Source organism: Elephas maximus, chromosome 11, assembly GCF_024166365.1.
Source record: "Elephas maximus indicus isolate mEleMax1 chromosome 11, mEleMax1 primary haplotype, whole genome shotgun sequence".
Classification (NCBI taxonomy): domain Eukaryota; kingdom Metazoa; phylum Chordata; class Mammalia; order Proboscidea; family Elephantidae; genus Elephas; species Elephas maximus.
Window position 1 is genome coordinate 104,214,288 of NC_064829.1, and position 12,142 is coordinate 104,226,429.

The 12,142-nt window shown below is 44.4% G+C and overlaps 1 non-coding gene across 1 annotated transcript; it reads left to right on the forward strand.

The window, feature by feature from the left end:
• The first annotated feature begins 9,207 nt into the window (after positions 1-9,207).
• TRNASTOP-UCA (transfer RNA opal suppressor (anticodon UCA)) lies at positions 9,208-9,294 on the forward strand. Its single transcript has one exon. It is a non-coding gene; the product is annotated as a tRNA-Sec (tRNA).
• Positions 9,295-12,142: the final 2,848 nt, after the last annotated feature.

The window sequence follows — 12,142 nt, forward strand, 5'->3', positions numbered from 1 at the left end:
AACCCAAGGCCTCCTGTGCTTCCAGTCTTCTCCAGCTTTTCACATTCCTGCACTGAAAAGCGCTTCAGTTATTCTCAAGGAGGAACTTTCCCCATCTCTGCTGCAAAAGCCCCCTCCGCCACCTGTTTAGATTATGGAATGATTACCGGGAGGACACTGAGGGACCACCTATCCCAGGGCTAGCCGAGCATAGCCTCGGCAGCCACTTTTCCATGCCTGTGCATCACTAATCAAGCCCTACATTCTGCCTGTTACACAATCCTCTCACCCGAGCCCCAGACCCACGTGTTCAACTCCCTTGTGGACAAATGAATTCCGTGTCCTATCCAAATCTCCTTCTCGTCCTTTCTCATATCCAACTCAGGAAAGTCCCAACTATCTACTTTCTCAAGGGGCCAGAGACCTGGGTGTGGCCCTGGATTCCTTCCACTCCCTCACCCTTCACATCCAATCAGCCACCAAGCCCTGTGCATTGTCTCTCAAACGTGTCTCATCTATCCACTTCTCTCCATCCCAGTTGTCTCAGTGGCCTCTCTGAACCTCAGTTGCCAAAGCTGGAAACCGGGGAAGGGAGCGGCAGGGGGAGATGAACCTAAAGTCCCACAAGTGGGGAACATCCAGCTCAATTGGCATAACGTAGTTTAGAAAGCAAATGTTCTGCATTCTACTTTGGTGAGTATCATCTGGGGTCTTAAAATTTTATGAGTGGCCATCTAAGATTCTCCATTGGTCCCACCCCATCTGGAGCAAGGAAGAATGGAGAAAACCAAAGACACAAGGAAAAGATTAGTCCAAAGAGACTAATGAACCACAACTACTATAGCCTCTACCAGACAGAGTCCAGCACAACTAAATGGTGCTCGGCAACCACCACCAACTGCTCTGACAAGGATCACAATAGAAGGTCCCGGACAGAGCTGGAGAAAAATGTAGAACAAAATTCTAATTCACAAAAAAGACCACACTTACTATAAGACAAGAAAATGATACTGGTGAAGAATGAGCTTCTTGGCTGAAGTAGACACATGAGACTATGTGGGCAGCTCCTGTCTGGAGGCAAGATGAGAAGACAGAGGGGGACGGGAGCTAGTTGAATGGACATAGGGAATACAGGGTGGAGAGAAGGAGAGAAGGAGTGCGCTGTCTCATTAGAGGGAGAGCAGCTAGGAGTATGTAACAAAGCATATATAAGTTTTTGTGTGAGAAACTGACTTGACTTGTAAACTTTCACTTAAAGCACACACGCACACACACAAAAGCAGACCTACTGGTATGACAGAGACTGAAGAAACCCTGAGAGTATGGACCCTGAACGCCATTTTAACACAGTACTGAAGTTACTCCTGAGGTTCGCCCTTCAGCCAAAGACTGTGTTGTTCTTAAGTGCCGTTGAGTCGATTCCAACTTAGCGACCTATAGGACGGAGTAGAACTACCTCATAGTATTTCCCAGGAGTGGCTGGTGGATTTGAACTGCTGACCTTTTTGGTTGGCAGCCAAGCTCTTAACCGCTGTGCCACCAGGGCTCGAGCCAAAGATTAGACAGGCCCATAAAACAGAACGAGACTAAATGGGCACACCATCCCAGGGCCAAGGATGAGAGGGCAGGAGGGGACAGGAAAGTTGGTAATGGGGAATCCAAGGTGGAGAAAGGGAGAGTGTTGACACAGTGTGGGGCTGGCAACCAATGTCACAAAACAATATGTGTATTAATTGTTAAATGAGAAACTAATTTGGTCTGTGAACCTGCATCTAAGCACACACACAAAAAAGTCCCATACACCTGATTTGAATCCTTGCCCCACTACCTCTTGGCCCTGTGACCTTGGGCAAGTGACTTCACCTCTCAAAACCTGTTTCCCCAACCAGAAAACTGTCACCATAACCATACCTTCATGTAAGACCTTGGCACAGGGCCTGGCACATAAGAAATGCCCAGTAAACAGAAGCTGCTATCATTAGCTACGACATTATTTCCCAAACTTCAGTCATTCCTCACCTCCTTCTTGATCTTTATACCACCTGTTCTGCAATTTACCTAATATTTTTCTTTAAACTGGTTTATTAAAAAACTAAAATTAAAGTCTTTTAAGAAGAAATCTTACTTCACAACCATAAAAGGAAACCAGTATTGCTTGCCTGAAATAGAAGATACCAGTAAAAATAAACACAAAACAATTAACATTTAAAAGGTTTGTTCGTGCACCACCTAAAATCATCTCACTTGTCCCCAGCGACGCATGTCACATTTTAGGAAATAGATGATGATGTTCCAAGTAGTAGTTTCAGTTGTAGACCTTGTGTACAGACAGGGTCTAGCAGCAGCAGGTTTCCAACTAAAACAGAAAGGGCTTAGAGAGTGTATTAGTTTCCTAAGCCTGCTGTAACAAAATACCACAAACTGGGTGGCTTATAAGGACACGATTCTGGAGCCTAGAAGTCCAAATCGAGGTGCTGGTTGTATTGATTTCTTCTGACGGAGAATCTATCCCATGCCTTTCTCCCAGCTTCTGGTGATGGCTGGTGATCTTTGATGTTCCTTGCCTTACAGACGCATCACTCCAATTTTGCCTCCATTTTCTTGTGGCCATCTGTCTTCTCTCCCTCTGCCTCTCTTGCTCTTTCTCTGTCTCTTCTCCTCTTTCATAAAGACAGCACTCTGACTGGATCAGGACCTACCCTACTCCAGTATGACCTCATGTTAACTGATAGCATCTTTCCTATGTCGATACAAGGTCACATTCACAAGTACAGGAGTTAGGACTTCAACATAACTTTTGGTAGGACACAATTCAATCCTTAACAGAGCACTTCTCATGAATCTGGATTTACTAAGCAGTTGTTGTTGCTGTTGTTAGGAGCCACCGAGTCAGTTCCAATTCATAGTGACTCTATGTACCACCAAACGAAACACTACCTCCTCTCGTGCCATGCTCACAATCGTTGTTATGCTTCAGCCCACCGTTGCACCACTGTGTCAATCCATCTCGTTGAGGGTCTTCCTCTTTTCTGCTGACCTTGTACTTTACCAAGCAAGATGTCCTTCTCCAGGGACCGGTCCCTCCTGACAACGTGTCCAAAGTATGTAAGACGCAGTCTCGCCATCCTTGCTTCTAAGGAGCATTCTGGTTGTACTTCTTCCAAGACAGGTTTGTTTGTTCTTTGGGCAGTCCATGGTATATTCAGTATTCTTCACCAACACCACAATTCAAAGGCATCTATTCTTCTTTGGTCTTCCTTATTCATTGTTCAGCTTTCGCATGTATAAGATGCAACGGAGAATACCACGGCTTTGGTCAGGTGCACCTTAGTCTTCAAGGTGACATCTTTGCTTTTCAACACTTTAAAGAGGTCCTTTGCAGCAGATTTGCCCAATGCAATGTGTCTTTTGATTTCTTGACTGCTGCTTCCATGGGTGTTGATTGTGGATCCAAGTAAAATGAAATCTTTGGCAACTTCAATCTTTTCTCCCTTTATCATAATGTTGCTCATTGGTCCAGTTGTGAGGATCTTTGTTTTCTTTATGTTGAGGTGTAATCCATACTGAAGGCTGTGGTCTTTGATCTTCATTAGTAATTGCTTCAAGTCCTCTTCACTTTCAGCAAGCAAAGTTGTATCATTTGCATAACGCAGGTTGTTAACAAGTCTTCCTCCAATCCCGATGCCCCCTTTTTCTTCATATGGTCCAGCTTCTCAGATTATTTGCTTATCATACAGATTGAATAGGTATAGTGAAAAGATACAGCCCTAACGCACACCTTTCCTGACTTTAAACCATTCAGTATTCCCTTGTTCTGTCTGAACAACTGCCTCTTGATCTATATATACAGGTTTCTCATGAGCGCAATGTTATCTGTAATTTGTTATGATCCTTTGCATACTCAATAAAACACAGGAAAACATCCTTCTGGTATTCTCTGCTTTCAGCCAGGATCCATCTGACATCAGCAATGATATCCGTGGCTCCACATCCTCTTCTGAAACAGGCCTGAATTTCCGGCAGTTCCCTGTCAATATACTGGTGCAGCAGTTTTTGAATGATTTTCAGCAAAATTTTACTTGCACGTGATATTAATGATATTGTCCAATAATTTCCGCATTCAGTTGGATCACCTTTCTTGGGAATAAGCATAAATATGGATCTTCTTAAGCTGATTGCCCAGGAAGCTGTCTTCCAAATTTCTTGGCATAGATGAGTGAGCACTTCCAGCACTGCATCCATTTGTTGAAACACCTCAATTGATATTCCATCAATTCCTGGAGCCTCGTTTTTAGCCAGTGCCTTCAGAGCAGCTTGGACTTCTTCCTTCAGTACCATCGGTTCCTGATCATATGCCACCTCTTGAAATGGTTGAACATTGACCAATTCTTTTTGGTATACTGAGCGTCTTCTTCCCTTTTGGTTTTCTATCTCCAGCTCTTTGCACATGTCATTATAATACTTCACTTTGTCTTCTCGAGGCGCCCTTTAAAATCTTCCGTTCAGTTCTTTTACTTCATTATTTCTTCCTTTTGCTTTAGCTGCTCGACTTTCAAGAGCAAGTTTCAGAGTCTTCTCTGACATCCATCTTGGTCTTTTCTTTCTTGCCTGTCTTTTTAATGATCTCTTGCTTTCCTCATGTATGATGTCCTTGATGTCATTCCACAACTCGTCTGGTCTTCGGTCACTAGTGTTCAATGCATCAAATCTATTCTTGAGATGGTCTCTAAATTCAGGTGGGATATACTCAAGGTTGTACTTTGGCTCTCATGGACTTCTTCTAATTTTCCTCAGTTTCACCTTGAACTTGGATATGAGCAATTGATGGTCTGTTCCCAGTTGGCCCCTGACCTTGTTCTGACTGATGATATTGAGCTTTTCCACTGTCTCTTTCCACAGATATAGTCGATTTGATTTCTGTGTATTCCATCTGACAAGGTCCATGTGTACAGTCGCTATTTATGTTGGTGAAAAAAGGTATTTGCAATGAAGAAGTCATTAGCCTTGCAAAATTCTATCATGCAGTCTCCAGCATTGTTTCTATCACCATGGGCATGTTTTCCAACTACCAATCCTTCATTTCCAACTTCTGCATTCCAATCTCCAGTAATTATCAATGCATCCTGATTGCATGTTCTATCAATTTAAGACTGCAGATGTTGGTAAAAATCTTCAATTTCTTCATCTTTGGCCTTAGTGGTTGGTGCTTAAATTTGAATAACAGTCATATCAACTGGTCTTCCTTGTAGGCGTATAGATATTATACTATCACTGACAGTGTTGTACTTCAGGATAGATCTTGAAATGTCCTTTTTGATAATGAATGCAACACCATTCCTCTTCAAGTTGTCATTCCTGGCGTAGTAGACCATATGATTGTCTGATTCAAAATGGCCAATACCAGTCCCTTTCAGCTCACTAATGCTTAGGATATCAGTGTTTATGCATCCCATTTCATCTTTGACAGCTTCCAATTTTTCCAGATTCGTACTTCGTACATTCCACATTCCGATTATTAATGGATGTCTGCAGTTGTTTCTTCTCATTTTGAGTCTTGCCACATCAGCAAATGAAGGTCCTGAAAGCTTGACTCCATCCACATCATTAAGGTCGACCCTACTTTGAGGAGGCAGCTCTTCCCCAGTCATCTTTTGAGTGCCTTACAACCTGAGGGGCTCATTTTTTAAATTATTACTAAGAAAGTATCTGTCAGTTTGTCGTACTATGGGGGCTTGCATGTCGCTGTGATGCTGGAAGCTGTGCCACTGGTATTCAGATACCAGCAGGGTCCCTGTCATGGACAGAATTATGTCCCCCCAAAAATGTGTGTATCAAATTGGTTAGGCCATGGTTCCCAGTATTGTGTGGTTGTCCTCCATTTTGTGATTTTAATTTTATGTTGAGAGGATTAGGGTGGGATTGTAATACCATGCTTACTCAGGTCACCTCCCTGATCCAAAGTAAAAGGAGTTTTCCTGGGTTGTGGCCTGTACCACCTTTTCTCTCTTAAGAGATAAAAGGGAAGAGAAGTAAGCAGAGAGTTGGGGGACCTCATACCACCAAGAAAGAAGTACCAGGAGCAGAGTGCATCCTTTGGACCCGGGGTCCCTGTGCCTGAGAAGCTCCTCAACCAGGGGAAGCCTTCCTCCAGAGCCGACAGAGAGAGAAAGCCTTCCCCTGGAGCCAGCACCCTGAATTTGGACTTGTAACCTACTAGACTGTGAGCAAATAAATTTCTCTTCGTTAAAGCCATCCACTTGTCGTACTTCTGTTATGTCAGCATTAGATGACTGACACAGTCACCCTTGGCAGACAGGTTTCAGCTGAGGTTGCAGAGGAAGACAGACTAGGAAGAAGGACCCAGCAGTCTACTTCTGAAGGGAATTAGCCAGTGAAAACCCTATGAATAGCAACGGAACATACTAAGCAGTTAGAATATTTTAAATTTCCAAATTAAAAAATGGCAAGATTCCCTAAGGATGCTTTTATCCACACTTTCCATAAGACAGAAGGAAACCCTGGTGGCATGGTGGTTAAGAGCTACAGTTGCTAACCAAAAAGTTGGCAGTCCGAATTCACCAGGCACTCCTTGGAAACTCTATGAGGCTGTTCTAGTTTGTCCTATAGGGTCGCTAGGAGTCGGAATCAAGTCGATGGCAACGGGTTTGGTTTTTATAAGACAGAACCCCTTCTGCAGACCCCCTCTGCCATCTGCCCCTTTGTCCAGATCAAAGAATGGGGGAAGAGGGACCAGTTGAGATGATAGGGCCAGGAAGGGCTAAAGCCCCAAGCCCATCCTTGCTACCCCCACTGGAGGCAGGAAACAGGTTGGAGATTGAAACGGCCTTTACTGAGCACCTCCCAGGTGCCTGGCCCTATGCTAGACTTTTGCATTCATCAGCTCATTACAGTTTCCAATAAGCCAGTGAGATCAATTGTACTAATCCCATTTTACAGAAAGAGAAACTGAGGATCAGAGAATGATAGAAATAATATAGTACTAATATTCTTTCATCCATCCCACAAATATTTATGGAGCTTCTGCTATGCGACAAGCACTCTTTCAAACCAAAAAACCAAACCCGTTGCTACCGAGTAGATTCAGACTCATAGTGAACCTACAGGACTGAGTCGAACTGCCCCATAGGGTTTCCTAGGCTGTCATCTTTATGGAAGCAGACTGCCACACCTGTCTCCCATGGACCGGCTGGTGGAGCTCGAACCACTGACTTTCCCGTTAACAACCAAATGCTGAACTACCGCGCCACCAGGGCTCCAAGGCACTCTTCAGGCCCTAAGAATACAGCAATGAACGAGAACAAAGTCTATAGTTTCATGGAGCTGCTATTCTACTGGGAGCAGACAGACAATAAGCAAATAGAGAACATGCCAGGTGCTAACCACTGTGGTAGAGAAAAGCCCATCAGCGTAAGGGGACAGAGTGACAGGGCTTGCTATTTTAAACCAGATGGTCAGGGAAGACTTCACTGAATGGTGATATTTGAGCAAAGGCCAGAGTGAAGGCAGGCAAGGAGTCACGTGAACATGCAGGGAAAGGAGATCCAGGCAGGGGAATCAGCAAAGCGCAAAGGCCCTGAGGAGGAAAAGTGCCTGCTGTGTGCAGCAGGATACCTGTATGCCAGAGCTGAATATGTCAGGGGAGGGGAATAGGAGACCGGGTCAGAGGAGTGAAAGGGCCTAGATTACAGGATTTGTCAGTCATGGTGAAAACTGGCTTTTACTCTGTGATGGAAGCGATTAGAGTTTCATGTGGGGAATGACATCTTTTCAAAGAATCACTGACTTAGGTTATAATAAACAAACCAAACCAAACCCATTGTCACTGAGTCAATTCCACCTCACGGCGACCCCATGTGCTTCAGAATAGAACTGTACTCCATAGGGTTTTCAATGGCTGTAATCTTATGGAAAGGAGCCATGGTGGCACAGTCGGTGCTCGGCTGCTAACCGAATGGTCGGTGGTTTGAACCCACCAGCTGGTCTGTAGGAGAAGGATGTGGCAGTCTCTTTCTGTAAAGATGACAGCCTTGGAAACCCTATGGGGCAGTTCGACTCTGTCCTATAAGGTGGCCATGAGTCAGAACAGACTTGGCGCACGCAACAGTTACAGAAGGAGGTCTCCAGACCTTTCTTCTGGATGGATATGAACCACCAACATTTAGGTTAGTAAGTAACCAAGAGCCAACTATTTGCACCACCCAGGGACCTCTTAGGTTTTGATAAACCAAAACTCAAACCCATTGCCAACAAGTGGATTTCATGGCAACCTCATGTGTTACAGAGTAGAATTGCTCCATAGGGTTTTCTCGGCTGCGATGTTTACAGAAGCAGATTGCCAGGCCTTTCTTCTGCCATGCAGCTGGGTGGGTTTGAATCTCCAGTTTTTAGGTTAGTAGTCTAGAGTAACCTGGTTTATTTATTTACTTTTGTTTTGCTAGTAATGCTGGTGGTGATCACGATGGCACAGATTTGATTCCCTGAGGTGGACGGGCTGCATGAGCTAGGGTATGGTACTATCCTTTTCTGAGCCTCAGCTTTCCCGGATATAAAGTGCTGGTGTAGGAATTGGTGAACTCTAGTGTGCTAGCTCCACGAAGACAAGAATTTCTGTCATTTTGGCCACTGCACGTCCCCAGCTTCTAGGACGGCGCCCGGGGCAAACGTTTGAACGAACACGGGTCCCGTAGGTCTCTGCAGTTCCAAAAAAGGCCAGCAGGTGCCGCACCAGCCCCATCACCAGTTACCCGGAGCCTCTGAAGGAGGGATCTTAGCTGGAGACGGGCTAAATCAGACCTGGACAGTCTAACAAGAACTCGCTCACTCCTCCGCAGGAGAAGAATTCGGATTTTTCAAGGAATGGGCTTATGAGTGAAGAATTATGAGTCTCTTCCAGTAAAAAACTGACTTCTAACTTTAAAAAAAGGAGTTCCGGCCCTTTAACAATTAGAGACAATTTGGCCGGGATCTGGGGAACCGCTTCCCAGAATGCGCGGCGGTATGCAAATGAAGATGGACTACTGAGCGAGAAAGACTCATGCCGAGTCAGGGGAGAGGTACATTTTGATATGATATTTTCTGCGATAAATAGAGTGGTGAAATTTACATGTTTGAAGTCAACAATCTCACTAACCACAAATTGTGTTACCATAAGTGTAAAATACTGGAATTAGAGTGCTTTATATAGCTTCAAGAGTGGCTCTTTGTTTCGCCCGGATGATCCTCAGTGGTCTGGGGTGCAGGCTTCAAACCTGTAGCTGTCTAGCGACAGAGTGGTTCAATTCCACCTTTCGGGCGAGAGGCTGTTGCTTTCTTTTCTCGCCCTAAGCTGGACCACGGAGTGCAGGTTGTCTTAAGTGGAAGCTCCTCCAGTCGGTGCCAGGAGAGGTCGCTGCATGCATGGCATTTGGAGAAGTGTTTCTCTACCTTGCAGTGTATCCTGTCGCCTCGCGGGTCTCCTTGCTTTTGGTTGCATTTTTTTCTCTAACCATCAAAGACGACTCCAAAAACTCCGGAAGGTGAAGGAAAATTCATCTACACTTTCAGTCCCACGGTATTTAAAGTCTGGAAATCATCCTGGGCTTCTCCCTTTCGCTTGGTTACTCATTCACTCATTTGCTCACTCATGTATTAACCACACGTGGGTTTATTAATTAGTCAAATTTAGGTAGTCATCTGTTCGTTCTTTCATTCATTCCGTTAAGTATTCGCTGAGTGGCTGCTCTGTGCCCGACCCTGCGTTGGGCGGTGCTGTGGAGATCGGTAACCGCAACAACCCCGGGCTTGGCCTCAATGGGCTCCCGGTCCAGTGGGGAAGACAAACGTTGTTGTTGTTCGGTGCCCTAGAGTCAATTCCGACTCATAGCCACCCCATGTACAACAGAACGAAACACTGCCCGGTCCTGTGCCATCCTCACAATCGTTGCTATGTTTGAGCCCATTCTTGCAGCAACGGTGTCAGTCTTTCTCGTTGAGGGTCTTCATCTCTTTCCTTGACCCTCTTCTTTACTAAGCATGATGTCCTTCTCCAGGGCCTGGTCCCTCCTGATAACATGTCCAAAGTAGGTGAGACAGGTCTTGCCATCCTTGCTTCTAAAGAGCATTCTGGCTGTACTTCTTCCAAGACAGACCTGTTGGTTCTTCTGGAAGTCCATGGTATGTACATTCAATATTCTTCACCAACACCATGATTCAAAGACATCAATTCTTCTTTGGTCTTCCTTACTCATTGTCCAGTTTTCACATGCATATGAGTCAGTTAAAAACACCATGGCTTAAGTCAGGTGCACCTTAGTCCTCAAAGTGACATCTTTGATTTTTAACATTTTAAAGAGGTCTTTTGCAGAAGATTTGCCCAATGGAATATGTCGCTTAATTTCTTGACTGTTGCTTCCATGGGCATTGATTGTGGATCCAAGTAAAATGAAATCCTTGACAACTTCAGTCTTTTCTCCGTTTATCATGATGTTGCTCATTGGTCCAGTTGTGAGGATTTTTGTTTTCTTTATGTTGAGGTGTAATCCATACTGAAGGCTGTGGTCTTTGATCTTCGTTAGTAAGTGCTTCAAGTCCTCTTCACTTTCAGAAAGCTAGGTTGTGTCACCTGCATATCACAGGTGGTTAATGAGTCTTCTTCTAATCCTGATGCCTTCTTCTTCATATAGTTCAGTTTCTCAAATTATTTATTTGCTCAGCATACAGATTGAATAAAGTATGGTAAGAGGATACAACCCTGACGCACGCCTTTCCTGATTTTAAGCAAGACAGTATCCCCTTATTCTTTTCGAACTAGTGCCTCTCAATCTATATACAGGTTCCTCATGAGCACAGTTAAGTGTTCTGGAATTCCCATTCTTCGCAATGTTATCCATAATTTGTTATGATCCACACAGTCAAATGCCTTTGCATAGCCAATAAAATATAGGTAAACATCTTTCTGGTATTTTTTTGCTGTCAGCCAGGATCCATCTGACATCAGCAATGATATCCCTTGTTCCACATGGAACAAGACAAATACTAACAGTCATGAATTACGTATTTAATTGACAACTACAAAGGTGATAACTGCTGGGAAAGAAAAGTAAAGAGCCTATAAGGTCATCTAGTAAGGAGACCTGACCCGGTGGAGGCAGGAGGTCAGTGTGATATTTAAGCAGAGACCTGAGGATGAGAGCATGAGAAGGGATTAGCCAAGAGAAAACCAAGAACCCATTGCTGTCAAGTCGATTCGGATTCATACTATCTGATGGGACAGAGTAGAACTGCCCCATAGGGTTTCCAAGGCTGTAATCTGTACTGAAGTAGACTGCCACATCTTTCTTCTGAGAAGTGGCTGGTGGATTTGAACCACTGGCCTTTTGCTTAGCAGCCAAGCGCTTAACCACTTCACCACTAGGGCTCTTTTCAGCTGGGAGAAGTTGGGAAATATTCCAGCCTGGAGATCAGGGCGGTCCCAATAGTGGCAATGGGATAGTAATGTCTGCAAGGTTCACTCTGTGCTCAGCACTGGTGTGCACAAGCTCTCCAGCTCCTCACAACAGCCCCATTCTGCAGATGAGGAAACTGAGGCTCAGAGAGGTGAAGTCACTGGTTCAAAGTCACCCAGCTTTGACTGAGTTACTGGGCTCGAAGGCTAAGGGCCATAGTCTCAATTGGCATAGCATAGTTTAGTTCATAAAGACAATGTTTTACATTCTACTTTGGTGAGTAGCGTCTGGGATCTTAAAAGCTTGCCAGCACCCATCTAAAATACAACTATTGGTCTCTTTCCATCCATAGCAAAGAGGAGTGAAGAAAACCAAAGACTCAAGGAAACAGTTAGTCCAAAGGACTAATGGACCACAGAAAACACAGCCTCCACTAGCCTGAGACCAGAAGAACTAGATGGTACCCGGCTACCACTACCTACCACTCTGACTAGGATCACAATAGGAAGTTCCGCTTAGAGTGGGAAAAAAAAAAGTTAATTAAATTCAAATTCATAAAAAAAGACCAAATTTACTGGTCTGAGTGAGACTGGAGGAACCCCCAAAATTATGGCCCTTAGACACCCTTCTAACTTGGAATTGAAATCATTCCCAGAGATCACCTTTCAGCCAAATAACAGACAGGCCAATAAAATAAATAATAACACCTGTGGGGAAAG